The sequence below is a fragment of the Anopheles merus genome, chromosome 2R (genome assembly GCF_017562075.2).
Source record: "Anopheles merus strain MAF chromosome 2R, AmerM5.1, whole genome shotgun sequence".
NCBI lineage: Eukaryota > Metazoa > Arthropoda > Insecta > Diptera > Culicidae > Anopheles > Anopheles merus.
Genome location: NC_054082.1, coordinates 18,937,251 through 18,957,250, shown reverse-complemented (window position 1 = coordinate 18,957,250; position 20,000 = coordinate 18,937,251).

Below are 20,000 nucleotides of genomic sequence, written 5' to 3'. Positions count from 1 at the left end.
AATCGCATTACTCATAACATTTTAAATTATAATTTAAAAACTATTTCAGCGTTGCAACACGACTGTTGCATAGCGCACTCAGGTCGTGGAAGCGAACATGTTTGCCGTTCGGGGAAGCAAACAAGCGACAACAACAACAGCAGCATTGCTTTGCAGGCGCCAGTTACACGCTCGAGCGAAGCACGTCCTGTGGTTGTTGGGCATTAGTTACATTAGCTGGAAACGATCGCGTAACTTTCCGGCTGATTGTTTGTTTGTTTTTTGCCTTTAAAACAGAGAGGTGTAAAACTCTATCCGGGAATTGATTCCACCGCACTAGTGGGTTGCATGGGTGAAGCGCATTACTTTACGTCCATTTTTTCCGTTCCATTTCCCAAAATCCGTGCTGTACTCGCCATATCCCTTGCCTGGTGACATTCCCCCCGGTTCCATACACATTCAGAAAAGGATATTTGTATTTTTCTCCCTCCTCTTCTTTCATTTTTTTTTGCAACGGCAAAAGCTCAACCACCGGGATCCCCCCCCCCAAAAAGGAAACTCTCCCCTGGAAAAGTGCGGTGCTATCCCCTCGCTCAGCCCATCCCTAGTTCCCTGAATTGTATGTGATTGGAAATTATGACGAGCCGGGAACGCGCGGCCACGTTAATTAGTTTCCAGCCAGACCCGTGGTGAGGCCCGCCTGTCGATTGCGGAACGGGATAGGAATGGCCGTGAATGGGAAGAGAGCGGCTTTTTATATTGTTCCGGGATTTGCACGCCCCGGGAACGCTGGTGTAGAATTGAACGAAAAGGATTGGATTGACGGGAAAAAACGCGTTGCAATGGCAAAGCTGTCTAAGAAAGCAGAACCGAAGCTTCGTTTTGTTGTTGTTCTTGTGCTTCTCCCTTGGGTGTGCAGCAAGGCGTGTGCCGGCACTGTGACGACGCAGGCAGGCGCAAGCAGGCAATGTATTAATTTCCTGTTCGTAGTCGCGCAAACGCGAGCGATAAATATCGACGCCAATGGAATAAATCCTACGAAAATCACTTCCACCGCGAGCGCCATCGATTCGGTGAGCAAGGAAGGAGCGGGGGAAGAAGGGGGGGGGGAGGAAGGAGTTACCCTCCGCACCCCTTGCTCCCAGGCTCTTAAGGGATTAAACCGGAAATGCTTCCGTTGATAAGTCTTTCATTCGATTTTTATTAAATCGGCTCCGGATCGGGACTGCTATTTGCCGTCGCCCTTGTACGACGATGAAGTTGATTGTGTGATGGAGATGTAGAGAGAGAGAATGAGAAAGATAGAGAGAGAGATAAACGAAGGGAGAAGGAGATCGGTTGCAAGAGATGTGTACTAGGCATAATTATCTTTACGTGAGAAGAATTTGGATGGCCGCACCCCGGGTGCTGTACGTGAATAATATCTCCCTTCCCTTCTCTCCACCTACCCCACCTAAATCACCCCCTCCCTCCTCATCCACAAAACAGGAGGTGTGTTGGGGCTGAAGTAAAAAGTAAAAGAAGATTAAAGGTAAAATATGGGCATTAATCGCGTGGATACGTAGAAATGGGGGAAGAAGGCCAGGTAAGGCCAGGGCAGGGCTGGCAGACCGGAAAGCTCGAATTTGGCGATGGCGATTACGTGGCGATGATAAATTTGAGGGTTAAGGGTTATTGTGTAGCGCCACCGTTGTCGGGCGCAGGTAATCTAAGACGTGATTTAGCGTGGCAGATAAGGGCCGTATTTTTTGCCGTTATTGTTTTGGGTGAATTATAAGCATGGACGTTGGGAAAATATTGGACACGGTTAAACATTGTTTCATATTTGGCCTCTTCCGTGGCCAGCAATGGAAGGGTTCGTGATGGAGTGATGTGAAATGAATCAATTAGTTTTTTTTTTGTTTTTTAATGCAAATGAACTGTTATTTGTTTCATTTGATTTAGGATTTTTTTTAAGGAAGTTTGCTCATATTGGAGAAAAATATGCACCAAAAACAGTAAGCTGTTTTTGAACTGTTTTTGAACTAAAATTTTCTCCAACAAAGGCCTTAATTTTGTACTTTATTTCATCTGCTATGTCGAGCAGGGCAATCTTGATGTAAACTTGTTACTGTGAGCTTTCACCCGTTAAAAGAAAGCTTCTGTACGAGATGTGGTCAAACAGCTTGGAGTAGCATCTATCGTGCAAAGGACCTGTGGTGGATTGCTTATAGCAATATCTTAGTTGTAATCAAGAAGCCATTGGTTACAGCAACCGTGGTTACACTGAATATCGAATAAATGTAGTTAGTCTTAGTTCACTGTTAAAACGGTGTACATCGTCTTTCAATCGCTCCCACAGACCGAAATGTGTCTTCCAAGTGGAAGTGAAAGAACGTGAAACTCAAGCTCCTATCTGTCATCTGTTGACATTTTATTAGAACACACTTCCTCGTGGTAATATTTATACAGTAAAGTGTCGGTATCGGTCTAAGCCGGTCTCGTGGTACAGACGTCAACTCGTACGACTTAACAACATGCCCGCCATGGGTTCAAGCCCCAAATAGACCGTGCCGCCATACGTAGGACTGACTATCCTGCTATGGGGGGTAATCCAAAAGTCACTGAAAGCCAAGCTCACTTCACTAGTGGATACAGGCAAGACTTGACCGGAAGCGGTTGTTGAGCCAAAAGAAGAAGAATGTCGGTGTCATTCGAAGCGCCCGGGGGGCTAGACATCGACAACCGATCCTCTACCAGTCTCTTCAATTTCTTGGCTTCCCGGATGACATCGACATCATCATCGGCAGGAGAACAGCGAAGACGAAGCAGACACTCAGACCATCTGGGAAGCAGTGTATTAGTTGACGGCGACAATCTCGAGGTAGTAAAGGAGTTTTGCTATCTCGGGACATCAGCAGCGAATTCCGGAGCATCATACTGTGGGCTTCACCGACTGCTGAGATCCAGAAGACTTCGAGCCCGTGCGAAATGTGAGATGTATCACACATTGATTCGCCCGGTGGTCCTCTATGGACACGACTCCTGGACCATCCGAGCGGAGGGATGCAAACGATCTGGGCGTGTTAGAGCGACGCATCCTCCGGACTAATGCCCCAACAAGAAGGTGTTCGACAGCGACAGCGCATAAGGTGTAGGGGAGCACAGCGAACTCGATGACTGGACCTGTCGGAGATCGGAAGTCTACATGACTGCAGTCAGGGACCGAGCATCCTGGAGAATGGCTGTTGACCGAGCCATGTCATATTGACGTGCTCAATCGTGAGCAGACCAACATGGGAAAGAGAGAGAGAGAGAGAGTCTAAAAGTCGACATTCTGACTATTTGCGGAAACATTACAACAGCTTATGGAACCATTTGTGACAATCGATAACAGAGATGGAATCTAACAAAAACTGTCCCCGGGCTGGACAAATTGAATATTTTTGGGGCTCTTTGCTTAATAGATGAAATTGCTGTTACCTAGGCTCCATACTGCTATTTACAAACCATGCCCACCAGACCTACTGGTACACCATATGGTTTTAAATTCAAAATTCAAAGGAATGTTGCAAAATTTCTCATATACCATTGATGCAGCAAAGATGAAGATTGCACCATTTAATTATCAGCGTCTCGACAAACCCCCGTGCCTAGTGGAATGAGCGTTAGAGTTGAGTGCAAAATAAATTTAATTACATAATTACACCATCGCATAGAACCCGATCCGGCACTAATCGATATTAGTGTCTTTTAATACCGCTACAATCCAACGCCCCCCGGGAGGCTCCAGACGCACCAGTGCTTCACCCACTCATTGCAATCGCTTGCGCTACTGGTGTTGTTTTGCAATCAACTTACGCAAACACTCGAACAAACAGACCCACTGCATCCCACGACTTGTGCTGGGTGGGTGGAGGAGGGTTACTCTGGTTCGTTTGTCACCGAACGGTCGATTACAAATTCATCAGCAGCCATGCGGCCACCCGTAGGCCGGGCAGTTGGATGGGAGATGGGAGGGAAGACTTGCAATCAACAGTTGCGTTACTCTCACATCAACTTTTCTCTCTCTCTCTCTCTCTCTCTCTCTCTCTCTCTCACTCTCTCCTTTCCCTCATCCACGGTGCCGGGTGCGCGGGTGGGCGGAGTGGCAACATTTTCCACACTTACCGTCTTAATACTTTCTAATTAGTTCCTGCGCCTTCGTTTTTGCACCTTACGATCGGGGCTCACGGGATCGGTGCCGTGGCGGGGAGAAGCTGTTCCGTTCCGTTGCTACTTCCTTTCTATGCTTTCTTGCTGCTTATTGCATCGAAAGCGACTCTCCTGCTCGCCATTCACCATCCCATTCGCACAGCAATCGTTTTAATCCAACGCGCCAACGCGTCAACCGGCTGTCGCTTTGCTGAAAGGCAAACTTTGCTAATTTATGCGCGAAAAGAAAGTAAATACAAGGCCCGCTCGGTGAGCTTGGCAGCGGGCACTCCATCCCCGCCGCTTTTACGGTGCACAAGGGTACAAAAGGGCCTCATTTACCGTGCCGAAGAGATGCGATAGGGTTTGTGCAAAACAGTGCTGCACCACGGTAAGTTGAGGTGATGAAAATTTTACAGCAAGAAACAGCAATAAACACACCATCATTCACACTTACACAGGGACTGCTCTGGTGGGGGCGCGCAGGACGGGGGGAAAATGTCATCGGGAAGTGAACAAAACATTCGCAGCGCCCGCATTACATCCCACACGTCTCGTAAAGGCTCTTCTTCCTGTGTTGCCTCCTGCTTCTTGGAGTGCATTATTCACTGTTAATTATGCTATTCTATTGGCTGAAAAGGCTGACGGGGTGACAGTTTCCACCTCAGCCTCAGCTTAATGCCGTCCGTCTGTACGGTGGGAAATTGCATTAAAATTTCATTCCAATGTAGTGGCACATGTCTTCTTCGCGGGAGAACCCGGTCGGTTCTGTAAGGGACAAAACAGCTGAAAAGCTTCATTAAGCTGCATGGCACGGTTTGCGATGGTTTTGTTCAGCGTAAGATTGTGGAAGGAATGCAGCTAGTAAAAGGCGGGTCAACAACAGACGCGTGTGCAGAAGCGTGCAAAAACTGGTGAAGAGTTTTTGTATCCCTGCGCGAATTTCCAGTGCTTTAGCGATAGGGATTGCCATTTAACCCCTTCTCTATTGGTTAGTGTGATTCGACAACTATCCGGAACAGTCAGTCGGTCGTATCGGGGAGCTCGTTCGTTCCCGGGAACGTTCGCCGCGACGTTCATTTTCACTCATTTCATAGCCCTCTATGATCAATAATTAGAGAACCGTCTAGGTTTTGTTCTGCCCAATCTAGTGGTAACCCTGTCGACTCATGAGCGACGATCGTCCTTCGACGAACGAGCTCCCCGATACGGCCGTTTGTCTACGAAGAGTCAGTCAGCTACGGCAGTCGGAGGGTCAAACTATGAATTACATTTATTCGTACAATTCATCCCTAAGCCATATATTCCCAACAGCATTGAACCATTTCACCATAGAACCATGAGTCTGCAAACCCAAATTTGACACCACTATAAGGTCGAACTCTAACCGTGATGGCCCAAAAAAGTGAAGCAACTTCGTTCAGGAGCGTGCGCGATCAAAGAACGGCACCCCGGTTAGCAGATATAACGGACCCCGTGTGGCAGTTTGTGGACATCGTATAAGCCTGTTAGGACATCTACAATACCTTGGCATATTTGTACAACAATCAGACGACCCTGAGTGACAGGAAGCTCCAAATGATGCTGTAAATTGAGGACCGAGGGAAAAGTCTCTACATCGTTCGCTTTTGGCCGAAAAGTCAATGCAATCGGCCACACAGTGAAATACTACCTAGTAAAAAACATGAACAAAAACACATCAGGAATCAGAAATCGCAATCGCAAGGCAATGGCGCCAAAACTCAAGGCAAACATTTTAGGCGAATTTCGGAGGAATTTCGACAAGTCCGCGAACTGGTCGAACATAATCAAAACTGTGTTTCCAGTAGGCTATTCCAGGAGTTCATAGCCGCGGGACACTTTATTGACTCTGGTCGGACAAATCCAATAGGAAATCACAAGGAGCCTGTACAAAAAGTCCACTTTTCACCATCCAAATTCCAATTCCAAAGAGTCAAAATTTCAACATATGAAGTTCACTTCCCATAAGAAAGAGGCCAGGGAAGTGTCGCACAACTGGAAAGCCCTGTAAATTTTTGCCGGACTAATACGATGCAAAAGCTCTACTCCAACTTTATTTTGTTGCGAAAACTAAGGAGGAATGGATAAAAATCGAACACGCATACTCGCATGTTTTAGTCCTATGTGATGAAAATTCCAGATAACTGATGACAGGCGGCTTCCATGGTCGTAGATTTATTTTTTGCAAGTAAGCTTAAAACATATCAAAGGATGTTCATGGAAAGAAATTGCATCGGTAAGCCTGTGATAAGTGTACACGTTATAGGACGCCATGCTATTGATAACATATGCCATATTGTCACGCGGAATAGAAGATTGGCAAACATTCGTTTGTGAAAAGCATGAACATAGCCCACATTTACAACTTTAACTTTTAAACGCTGACAGAACTTTTACCCAATAGCCACCTACAAAGCATAGAAATGAAAAAGAGAGGAAAACATCAGCCTATTTATTAATTCATCTGAATTGTAGGAAACCAACCTAACATCAACGGCGCAACAGTCCAACCCAACAGTCGTACAGTGGCGAAACTCTAAAGCTATGAAAACAAATCGCTGGCTAACATATAGAGACGAATGTCAGCCAAAAGGTCCTAAGCCTATGTAAAATGAAAAAACAAAAAACTGTGTAGAATAGCATATTTTATGAGCTCACTGCCACATTCCAGGCAGAATGGCTTGAAGCGTCACTGTCGAGGAATCGTATTGCGTGTGATTTTTGAATATTTACAGCAAAAAAAAAAACGCAAAAAGCGTAAGCAAAACAACAACTAAATCAGAATCGAAATTTACACTCATACACACACATTTTTTTTCTTTTCAAATTCCATTACTAATTCTCAAAAACAAAACCACCACTACGATGCTCACAGCACAGCATGCGTACACGTGGATTCATTGTACTTGGCTGCATCGCGCCCGGCTGAATGCGCAAACACACGCATCCATTTCACCTGGCAGCTTTTGATGAGCAAACGCAGAGCAAATAAAACAAAACATGGATTTTGGGAAGGGGGGGGGGGGGGGGGGGGAGGGCCATGCGAAAAAAAGCACGCCAGAGAAGAAAAACCACACACCAACGCCAACATCTAATATTTATCTTGTTTTGATGGTGAAGTTTGCCCTGCCAAAACAAGCTCCTCCCTGCTTGTCACCGACCCAACCAAACCGACGGCCGAATGCTGCCAACGGAATGTCCATTTTTCGGACGTAACAATGGTGCAAATACGTGCGCATACACGCATGCCACTGGCACTGGTTGGAACAAATAGTGGAAGGCAGCAGGCAACAAACATGGGCTGGCTCTCCTCCTGTGGCTCGACACCGAGCAACGGAGGGCCCGAGCGCACATGAAAGGTGTGTGTGGCTGTGTACCGTTTGGCGGAGGAAAGTTGCTGGGAAAAGTTAGATAGATTCGACATGGTGAACTCGTAGGGGTTTGTGTGTGTGTGTGTGTGTGTGTGTGTGTGTGCTTGATTTTTCTTATCCTTTTTGCAGTGATTTTGAAGAGCTTCGAGATAGCACTCGGGCGAGATTGATATCACCAGTGATGACAAAATGGGAAGTTTTTCGCTCACGTTTGCTGACGCCCTGTGACGGTTGTTTGCGTGCAGCGTCCCGTTGCTCTCATGATTGGGAAAACTTTTTCCCCAACACAAATTAAATCTTAAAACCGAGGGAGAACGAGCGAGATGATAAGTAGATAAGGAAATGGAAAGGGAAATGGAGGGAAACGCAGAACGGATAAATAAGAACCTTTGCCTTCAAATTACCAACCCAAACGATGATTGCAAGTCCGGTAAATCCACACTCGGAAGAAATTGGAGATAGTAATTTGTGCTGACGATGTGCTGCTTTATTCCTTCACGTTCTCTGTCTCGCTCGTTGCTGTGGTTGGTAATAGGCGAAGATGCGTAGTCGACATTCTTCGCTTTAAACCCGTCCCGCCCCGCTGCCACGCCGCTGACGCACGACAATGCTCGCAATAGTGTGCGAGCGATTAAATGGCATCTTATCTGAAATAGAAAATCTATCATCATCGTCTCACCGTTTGCTTGTCCGGCCGGCGTTTGCGTGTCATTCGAGCAGGTGATGGGGACCGAATGGGGGGGGGGGGAAGATGGAGACAGTGGCAAAGTTTCGTCCACCAACTAGGAGACGGAGACGGATTGATTGGTCGCTTGCTGTCGTCTTGTCCGTCGGGAAAGTTTTACGTTTACGTTCGGTGCAGACGGTGGAAGACGTCGCCACTACCAGAAGAGCTGCTTCTAATGGATTTCCGGACTGAGCGGCCGGTCCACGAGCGGCCGGTCGTATTTCTGCCGGCATGTTGAGCTCCACTCCAAGAGGAAAGCTACCCGGGGAAAAGATAAACTCCCTTGGGTCAGGGACACGGAAAATGCTTAAATCAACGTATAATTAGTGTTCGATTTTAATCTCGTTTGGAGCTCTTTTAAAAGTTAGCCGATGGATACTGTTGCGATGATGATAGCGCCTGATGCGGACGGACCCCTTTGCCCAGGGATGACCGGGCGATCGGTCGGCCGTTGTTTAGCTCCTTCGCACACTACTGCGTTTGGAGCATGAACGACAAACACTGGACGACATTAAACAACCAGCCCGCCGGTAATGAAACATGGCACACTGAAACGAGACCCGTTGCAACGTCTTCCCTCCCGCAGTGGCGGGGTTTTCTTCGAAAACTCAGTGATTGAAGTCTCACTGTTCACCCTGCCGACCCCGCCGAGGTTTGGGGCTTCGATCGAAAAACCACCCGGAGGCAAACAATCAGGGGCCAGTGTCACATGTCCATTTTATGATTAGTTTACCATGCCCCAAACGTTTCCACACCCTTCCCTCACCGGGTCGAACGAGCCTCGCCGGATGGTAGCCACAGTGACACTGCTACGAAACGTCGACCCGAATATGAGTGATTTAAATTAAATTCTTGAGAAACTGATTCGCTCAAGTGCTGGTGTGATATCGTCAATCTGTATGGAATTGGGAGCTGGTGGCTGGTGTATGAGCAGAGCGATTCTTGAAAGGCGTAAGGCCGATTTTGAATCTGCTAGCTTCATCAATACGCTCACATGCTGGGCGGAACCGTTGCATAAATCATAACTTTCCTGGGATGCAGTTGTAAAACCATTTGGACAAAGAATTATCATCCCCGAAGGGAGGGTCAACGGTACAGCCAAGCAATACGAAGGTACATTTCCGGATGCTATTTAATTCGATTTAATGCACAAGATATGGTCAGATACTAGGGCTGGGGTGCCTTAATTTGGGTTGGATATAATTTGCGATAGCTAAGCGGAGATTGAATTGGTTGGGTAGGGAGGGCTTTGATTTGAAAGCCAAAGATGGGCCACAGTGTGATACCGGTTTGTGCATGTGTTTTAGGATAAAATTGGGTTGCTAAAGTTTTTTTTTTTAGTAAGAATGACAAAGGTGAAACATATACCAGGACAGGTAGGGTGACATTTAGCTTTGCTAGATTAACATTTAAACGCCTAACGGTATGCAATGCTCAAAACAAATCTTTAACACTCTGGGCGCTGTGTGGTTCGCTTTGGAATCACAGCTTTGTTCACACTCCTTCTCTGTGTTTGGTCTCTCAGCAACTCTCAGTAGAGCGTATTGCAGCAGGAAGAAAGAGAGAGCGCATATTGCAGAAGCGGCATCTTATGTGAGGATCGGAAAGAGTGTGAACGATCGTAAGCCAATGAAACGCTCTCATCGCTCTCTTATATTGTATTGTGTTCTCCGCAGAAAGCTAATGCAAAATGCCAGCGCCCAGAGTGTTAAAGGACAAATCATTTCCCACCCGCGGAACTTTGCTGCAGCATTGAACTACGACATTGCTTTTGTGTTTAAAAATTAATAGAACTTTTACTGACTCGTATAAATATTGGAAGTTCACATGATTTCAGAAAACGGATTATATGCGTCCCTGGTCTTCGCAGTTATTCTTGTGCAACGCTGTCATAAAGTATTTGTAGCTGCGTTACACGTGCTTACTAAACTTATCAGCGCAATAACTGCTTATACTAACTGTTAGGACGGAATCTCGTTAAAAAAATAGGATCACTAAGCACTAAGTATGGCTCTATTGATTTTAGAACATTTTTTTCAATTCAAACATATTAATTTATCGAAGCTTTTATTCATCTCATCATTCGAGTGTACTATAGATCTATAGAAATGAATGATTCTCTACTAATTGACCACACATATAGCAAACGCAAAACACTCGTCATCATTTATTTCTGCCACTCCCACTTTCGCCAGGGCCTTGCATTCGCGATCGCATGCCTGGTTCCGGCTGTCGATGACACTCATGCAATCCGCTCAAAGCACTTTTCTGTTCGGTTGGTGTTGATTTCCCTATTTTTGCGCGGCCCTTTGCCCTTTATTGATGACCAATATTTATTACTGCAATGCAATACTTTCGCACCGAACGAAGTGGGGCAATCAAAATAATCGTTCGAAAATGGACGGTGAATACATCCACGCGCGCGAACAATCGAGAGCAACGCAGAGCAGATACACGTATTGTTGCGCGTACCGTTCGCGGATTGAGATATTTTACACTTCCACTTTTTTGCACATTAATTTTTCAATCCCTCGCAGCCCTTTTCCGTGGAAGCGAGAGGTTTTTTTTTTGCAGCGATTCACTTCACGATTCATCATTCGCAGCACCGTAATGGAATCGGCGTCGATTTCTGGGCCCAGTCATTCCGTCTGCTTCCATCCCATCCCAGTTCGCCCAGCTGAGCTTACGGTGGAACGGCTCGGCGGTCAATAAAGTTGTTGCGATTGATTGGTGGAATCGATTTTTGATGTGAAATCAAAGGCTTTATTTTAACAAATGAATAACAGCAACAGCAAAACCAAAAACAAAAAATAGCCTTCCTCTTTCGATTATGCTTTTATTGTGTATTCGCGTATGCGCCCATTAATGCATACGTCAACGTCAAGTGCACTGGTTAATGCAATACGTTTCGGCAGAAATAACGACTCGCTTTGCCATTGTGTTGTTGTTTCGTTGTGGCCCGCAATTTCGGGAAGGTGCAGGAAGTTGCAGCAAGCCTTTGGCCAAAGCGGAAAGCATGTCCGGCGCTGCCATAAAGCGGATAATTAAATTGTGAAAAATGCAAAAATTCAAACGAAATGCATTGGAGGGTGAATGAAATATTTGGGGTTTTTTTTTGTTGACGGATGGTCCGGGGAAGCAATTAATAAATAAAAATTGTTTTCAGCTCCAAATTGTACAGATTGAACAGGCGTAGTTGAGAAACTACGTTGTTAAAATGAGTCCGTTTAATCGATACATTTGATGATCGATGGATATACAATTGTTCCATGAATTTTGCACGAATTATAACTCAACTAAAATCTCGACAAGTTTAAGATAGAGCGTACTAATCGTCTTTTGAAAACGATAGCAATGTCTGGGTCAATTTCATTGTTTTCCATCACTCTTTCAGTCGTTGTCTTTTTCCAGCGATCCCTATTCCACATGGCGGCGGTCTGAACTTGATTGCTCACTGATGTGTATGAAATTGTTCCTTCCCTTTCGCTGCATGGAATGTAAAGTTGATGAGTTCTGTTCGATACAGACTTGATGGTTCTTTCACTTGAACGCTTGCAGATGCGGCTGTATGCTGGCCATTGTTCTGGATTTTATTGCTGCCCTGGATGGGCAGATTGGGGATCTTATAGCAACACATTACGATGGAATATTAAAACGTAACACAGCATTCACATTTACCATCTCTCAACTTACAGCTAGCATCGATTCATTCCTCACTATGTGGAAAATTTATTACTTGACTGGAAATTATGCCATTATCTGGAGGTAAATGCAATATATAGAATAATAAAAATAGTATCGTCAACTTTGCAGCATGTATTTCAGTCAAAATTGTAACTCCACATAAAATAAGGTGCAAAGGATTGAATTGTATTTGGCATTAAATAATGAGCTATACTTCTTCTACTTCCCTTAACGTCCTATGCGGACATGTCATCCTGTAACCAGGCTTTAAATAGACTTTTTCACTACCACATACCCAAAAAAACAGTCCTTGTTACGGGGATTCGTCTCATATGAGGATTGAACCCGTAACGAGCATGTTATTAAGTCGTACAAGTTGAGGATTGTACCATCGTATGTCTTAAGCTATAGTATGCCTTAAAATAAGTTGACAAAGTGGACTATTGAACACCAGCGGAGGCTTCTAAACAAGACTGGCTGTGGTTCGAACCCTATCCCAATCGTCCTTTCACAGCTTAAATTTATTGACCAAAATCGCGGCTGAAATGTAACGTAGGCTATATTTAATAAAGGGGAATAAAGAGGAACGAATAGAAACACTGCTTTTTTGAACTGAAAGACTATGGCCAAAAGAGAGTGTAGTAAATTCTGTTACACTTAAATGAAGAGGAGCAAAGTCATCAAAAAACTCCGCTGATATTCTTAATAAAGCGCTGTTAAAAACATCCTGCAGTACAATCTGCTTTCCTTCCGCTCGATAATGTAAGCAAACCCAAAGAAAGCACCATCCGCAGCAGTGCTTACAGTTTGAAGGATTTAAAAATAAAGTCGGTAACGGTAACTTCCCTTTTGCTACGTATGGCATATTTCTATCTGATTACATCTGATCTGCCTCCCTGCGTGGGGCAAGGGAAGAAGCCAAAAAAAAGCCGAATTATATCCTATTATTTACCTTTACCGTCCGTCGTAGCACGCCAAAACCCCCAACCCCAATCGATACCGGCGGGACGGGTGAACGTGTATCGCGCGTACACCGTTGCCACCCCACCGCTTCATTCACCAAACCATTTCCGTTTGCCAGATTGGGGGCCCGAGTGGATGGGTTTCCGCTCGCCCGGTGGTTTAGTTAGCTGCGCCTTGGGAGCCGGCGGCCTCGCAACCGATTCGATAAACGCTAACATCACGTGCCAGCGGTTAGGAAATAAACGTGCTCGCAAATCTTACATTACTACTCAATTATCTCGTGCCAAAAACCCTTAGCTGGCGGTGCCACAGAAGGTCCTGGCCTGATGGGTCGCACAAATCGAAGACATAAAAAACGAGCACCACGAGCAGGGGGAGATGATTTTGCTTTTATTAATTCATTTCCTCAAACGCACACACACACACACACACACACACACACACCACACACACACACACACACACACACACACACACACACACACACACACACACACCACACACACACACACACACACACACACACACACACACACACACACACACACACACACACACACACACACACACTACTGCAGGCTCGCCTCAAGCACAACACGCTCACATTTGTTCGTGTACACATTTGTCGTGGTGCAAAGATACGTTTGACCCCGCCGTTGGCAGATGTTGCTCTTTTCTCCTTTTCTTCCTCTGCTCTCTCGCTCTCTCTCTCTCTCCCTCTCGCTCTCTTGATCGCTCCATCGCAACCTTACCGTTTTAATGCTTGCTTTGATTGTTGATCCTTTGGATTTCTGGTACAGCCACACCAAAGCTGGCCGACGGATTTATTTACGTCCCACGGTTCCGAGTCCGGGCTAATGCGACGATTTTTCACACGTTGGCAGTGTGCTTGTGTCGTTTCTGATTTCGTTCCTCCACAGTCAGTACAGTTTCCATGTTTTTTTTCTTCCCTTTCTCGTCGGAAGCTTTGTTTGAGGGCGTGCGGCTAGGGGTACGTGAATCTGCCATTTTCTTCAATTTCAGTGTACGCTCTGGCTCCCACCCCTCAAACCCACCACTCTCCCCGACGACCGGCCCGGGGCTGAAGGAAAGTTATTTTCCGTTTTTTACATCATAATCGATTTGCCATAATTTTGTCATACGATTCGGAGATTTACGAGTGAAAGCAAAACCAAAAATGGTCTCCCCATTTCGGGTCCGGGGGTGGGTCGGCCGGTGGGAAGCTAGAAACAGCAGCGGAAGGAGACCGCGTCTACGCAACGCCGAGTTACTTTATGCGTTTTGTTTTAGGATTCATCCCCCGGCACGCGGGCGCTCCGAACTCAATTTTGCGCAACCAGCACCGTGCTATTTCGAATTTCATCAAAGTTATCAAATTTATGATTGCCTTCGTTTCGGTTCATGAACACGTAGCGCCGGGTGGAGGTGGAGCGAGGGAGGAAGCTTTATGTAGGTGGGCCAGATTTGCTCCCGTCGGTCGTGCGATTGTTCTTGGAAGCGAAATAAGGCACAGGAAGGCGCGCACCAAGCGACAAGCGACATGGTTTTATACTTTCTGCCCGAATTCTTAATCCCAGTCCGGGGGGACGGAGGCGGGCGTGTTGCGCCTTCGGGTTTGCGGAATGAGCGGTACGCTGCAGTACGCGAAAGGGAAAATTCTAGATGGGCGACTTTGAATTTCAATTTCGTTGCTTAAATTTTAAGCCTCCCCTGTCGTAGCCCGGGACCTTGTAGATCCTTGCTAATTGATTGGATTACGGGCACGAACGGAGCAAAATCGGTATCGGGGCCGGCGAATATCTTTCCAACGGCCATGCGCCCCGCGATGACCGCCTCTCGCAGCATCGCAACGCAACAGGAACACGGGGAAGTGGGGAGTGCAGTGGCCAGAATGGCAGACCAGTACCAGTAGATTCTTGGGATCACTCTTAATTCGCTAATTTATTACCCGAAGCTACTCCCCTTTCCTTCCAGCCCCGGATGGGCCGGAGAGATGCCAATCACACTCGGGTACGGCGCGCTCGGTACGGCACGGATCTAATTAGCACCCTCGATCCCATTCATCATTATTAGACGGCGGCCTTGGGTGTAGGAGGGTAGAAATAAAAAAAAATATGAACAGCCCTTCCATGGGACCAACACTGTGCCAGCTTCAGGCATTTTCAATCAATTCATTTCCAGGGTGTCCGCTCGTTGCACTGGTGGAAGAGCAGGGCGATGCTTTGGGAGCGATTTTTAATATTCCTAATTGGTACCTTGTTTTTGGCTGCCGACAGATTTCTGCTAGCGATTTTGTTTTTTTCTTCTTCTTTTCCACCCCCGCACTTGCCATGCTCTTCCCACCTTTATTCTGTTGTGCTTTTGATTTTGTTTGAGCGGTTTTTTTTGGTCGTACTTTCTGTAAGCACACAGTCCGTTCCGTTGGTCCGTACGGTTCCGGTACCGGACGGAGTGTGGTGTTGACAGTTTATGGAAAATGGGTGGTCAGCAAGCGACTCAAGAATGAAGGTTAAATGGAAAAAAAGAAGAATAGAAAATAATGTTCACACAAAAAGTACAAAAACAAAGGAAGCCATGCGAACGGCGCCCTTGTGCGACCATGAACCACCGGTAGCTTCGATCGAAAGGTAAAAGTAACCAGGGACCAATACCGGTGCCGGGGTATTGGCAATCGGATGTGGAGGGATTTTTTGTCCTTCGCTTTCGACCCGACACAGATGCAAAATGATCAGATTTTTGTTTTTGGTCACAGCCAAGCCGAACGAGGAAACAAATTGCGTTTAAGATGGAACAAAAAGTTGAGATATAAAGAAAAAAAAACCGTCGTAATTTTAGCATAATTGAGAAACGATTGGAAAATTCTCACCACCCCCCCCCACCCGACTATGATGCGGTGGTTGAACGTTGATAAGGGACGTAGGGGAGGAATTTTGAAAAATGATTTACAAACATAGGCTCGCTTGCTTTTTTTTTAAATAATTGTTGTTATAGTCGCTTGGCAACTCAACGTTCATAGTATGCGGTGCCATTGTGGATGGAAAAGCTTGGCGAGGGGAGAAAAATACCCCCGACAAAGGAAAGCAAGCATTTTTGTTCGGTGGTGGAAAATTAATTAAACATGTTTGGTCACATTGTTGGGCGGTTTTTGTTTGTCACGTTTTAAACGGACTAAGAAAAAATGGAGACCAAAATTCGAAATAACAAAAAAAGAGTAAAATGTTGTCAGAATGCATTCTACGGTTGAACGGTTTACCGGGATCAATACGGGGAGCAAGCGCTCAGTGGCATGCTTCAAAGGTTACATTCTTGGTTTATAACATTGCAGTCCGCGTAGCTTGCAGTAATTGCAGATATTCCAGCCTGTTTTTTTTTGTTTTTAATTGCTGTTGCTTTGTAGAAAAAAGCCATTGAATCAAGAACAAAAATTCACTCTGCTAGAGATTTTGATAATGTTGTTATTTGTGTTATCGTTAGCTGTCGGGTACGTTTAAGCACCCGTGCAGACAGGTGTAGTAAACAGCTCATTAATTGTAGACAACTGTGTATGCATCCTTCAACACTGCTTCGGGGGAAGGGTCTGCTGTTGGTGCCGTCTCGATATGGGTTTGGGTGGGTATAGCAATCGTATCGTTCGTTAGTTTGTTGTTTTCCAAATTAATTAGCGCTTTCGAGCACGATCCTCACGGTAACGCCGACGCTACTTGTTGCGAGGAGGCACACTTGACAGTTGTTTTGCACTGTCGCGTTTTTGATGATGATTTAATTTGCCGACTCCAGCGAGTCTTGTTCTGGGAAGAGTGTTAGCGATGTAAGGACTCAATAAGATGACGATAGATTCAGTGAAAAACTTCAGTTGTAGCAGACAAAACTCCTCTCGTCATTATATTAATCATCATGTTGTCGAGGACTTTCTTACGATGGAAATTATCCAACGAATGAAAAATAAAAATAAATAAATAACGGCTCAAATCGATTGCTACCTACACAATGCTAACGAACAAAACAGCACAAATCCTACAGGATAATTTATAGAATATCAATGAAGTTCTCGACAGCCTTACTCTACTGAACAGATCAGTACTGCTAATCCCTTTCAACAAATTGCATTTGCTCGAGAAATGAATGGGCGGTTCGCCCACCCGCCGATAGGAAACCGATTGAACCAAGGACCAAATCAATCTAGCTCGAGAGCTTTCTGTGCATTTGTGAAGAACGTGTTTCTATAATACGCATTACTTAATGCGATGCAGCTGTGACAGGGGTCGGCAAAGACTGGCCCTCGGGTTAAATGTGGTCAGCAGGCTAATGCTATCTGGCCCGTCGGTATTTCATAAAAAGAGAATTGTAAAAAAATGATAACATTCGCATTGTTAAATTAAAAATTGTGTGTTAAATGACTTCTTTAGTCGGTAAAATCTCAACAAGAAATAAAATTACCAACCCCTGAGCTAGAACCTTCATGGTAGTAAGGAAATGGACGGAACGCAAACAGAATCATCCTTCAAAATCGATTGCTCTAAAGTCAATCCCGATTCAACCGAAAGGATTGTAGCATAGACGATTGCGTCCAAGAAGGTATAGACCGATCGGTCAAGAAGACGACAATCAAACCGAGTTTTTAGGACAACTAAACAGAAGCAATAAGCAAATGGTAAAAATAAAAACACGGAAACAAGATGGTCATGCCACATGGATGAGTTTGCTTTCATTTAAAGCCCTTACCACCACCTTCCGCTACCATCTGCTACAGGAGCTTGTTGTACCAGATCCCTTAGGCAAACGGTACGGGGTTACCGGTGTATTGTCAGGGACGAGCGCGTGTTAGCGAGATTGATTTCGAAGCTTGTCCCAAATGTTCGGTACCGGGGAAATCATCCATAATAAGAAAAAGCAAAATCCAGAAACAACCACTGCCACAAAGTACAATCCCTGTGTGTGATCCCGGGGATAATGGGGTGGGGAAAAAACGGCTTATCTTCGACCGAAGGGTCATCCTTCGGCGTGACGCCAAACCTTATCTAGCCACCTGAACTTGTCAGTCCAGCACGGCCATAAGTATCTGTCCAATTTATGGGTGAAGTGTTTGGAAATGATTTTGTTTTTTCCACTCCACCGAACCCGCCTGGCCGCGTTCGCTGGGCTAAAGGTAAGAGCAGGCAGCACTGGGAGTGTTGATTCAATTTCGTTGAAATCTTCCTGGTCCGAAGCGGTTCAGTTCGGAAAAAAAAGCTTCCGAAGAAGAAGTTGTTAGGTTGTTGAAGGAAAACAGGAAATTAAATTGACAATGGGATGGCTGACATTCATCTTTACCCACACAGCACACGGCTGCCCACTGCTCCTTCCCGGGCCACTACAATCTGTGGTGGGGGGAGATTCGTATGACGAAAGTTTTGTCGTTTTATTTTCTTTTTTTTTTTGTTGGCACTTCGTCTGTCAATTTCACCTTTCCATCACACGGCGGGAAGCGTCTGCCAACCGTCAGCTGTCATCCTGTGTCAATATGCCCGAGCCAATCGAGCTTCTTAGCACGGTGCTCACGCACGGGGTACAGGGCTTGATCTGTCACGCTCGACGGTCTTGCGGTTTCCGTGGCAACCGAAACACGGGACGTCTTCGCATTTTTGACAAGCAACAGACGGGTCGCGTAGGCGATGGTCGCAAGTGCGGAATGTCCAAGCCATGCCATGGTCCGTGACCGACACGTAGGGTAAGATTCAGCGGGAATTTAATAAACCTTTGACCGGGTGTGTCTGTGTGTGTGTGTGCAGAGAACGTCAACACAAAAGAAAGAATAACATGCGTTCTTATTAGGACACTCTTTCCTACGGTGCTGTGGCCGTTACGTCAAACACGACGAACACTCACACCGAAGGGCATACACATCCGTGCTTCGGCAAAGGTAATAAAATTCTGTCCAACGCCGAAAGCCGTGTCTGGCGTGTGCTGTGCCTGATTGTAATGGACTTATAGTGCTGCCCATCGTCTGATGATATTGGGCCCGAAATTCTGTTGATGCGTGCGTTTTTGATCAAACTTCATATGTCACCACTTGTCCCCGGGTCCTGCCCGAAACGTCAAGCAGAGTGGCAGCGTCTAAATGTGATCGTCAGTGGTGCAGAGGCTTCGCCTGATGCTTGCCGATTGCGTACTGCCACCAGTTCGGTGTCGCCAGTGGGCGATCTTTTCCCGGTAAGACCTTGCTTCGGCATAATATCAATATAGTTCCTTCTGCTCTAGCTCGCCAGTAATACATCGTTCATCGTATCCCTGTGACTCCGTAGTAATGGGTTCTCGGGACACGATTTGATTCAATTTCTGCGAAACGATTTATTGAATGCTTATCGATTGATGCCGGTGACCCGGATGGGAGGCTCTGGTCAATTGCAAAATCTGGCCATCATGCTTGCCCCACCCGGGACCATATGTCGAAGCGTTGGGGTCGCTTGGATCGTTAGAGGGGGAAGGTGTATGAAATATTGAACGTTGATCCATTAAAAAGTGTAATCAGTTTCCGATGAAATTGGACCACAAATGGGTGCAGATTGATGAACTGGCTTTAATTACGATCGGATTGGGAAGTTTCATTTGGGGTGAAATGTGCTAACGAAAGCTTATGAGCATTGATATGATGCTCTAATGAAATGGATGTGAACATTTATACAGAACCTCAACCTGTGTGTAACATAGGTTCCGAATCAAAGCAAATGTTCTGAGTAGCAATAACAACAAAGAGCAACCCGACAATGTCAAGCGTAAAGCAATTCCTACGCGAACTATTCATTCTCAAATGTTTATGCTTGTTTTATAAAAATCTGTTTCAGAAACTATCCAGATTGTATTGAACAATTGATTGACTGATTCTAAAATTTACTCCAAGCTTTCTGTATAATGTTTTGTTGTATTCTTGTCCGTTCTGGTTTAATTAAAACCATTAAAACTGCTCGTCAAAACCTTGCTGTCTGGTTGTCTTTTAAAATGTATCGATGGTATTACAAGAACCTCTGCTTTAAACTACGCTCCAATGAAAGCTACTTCTCGCAACTCAAGCAAAGCACTGAATATTGATCCCTTGACCGATTGCT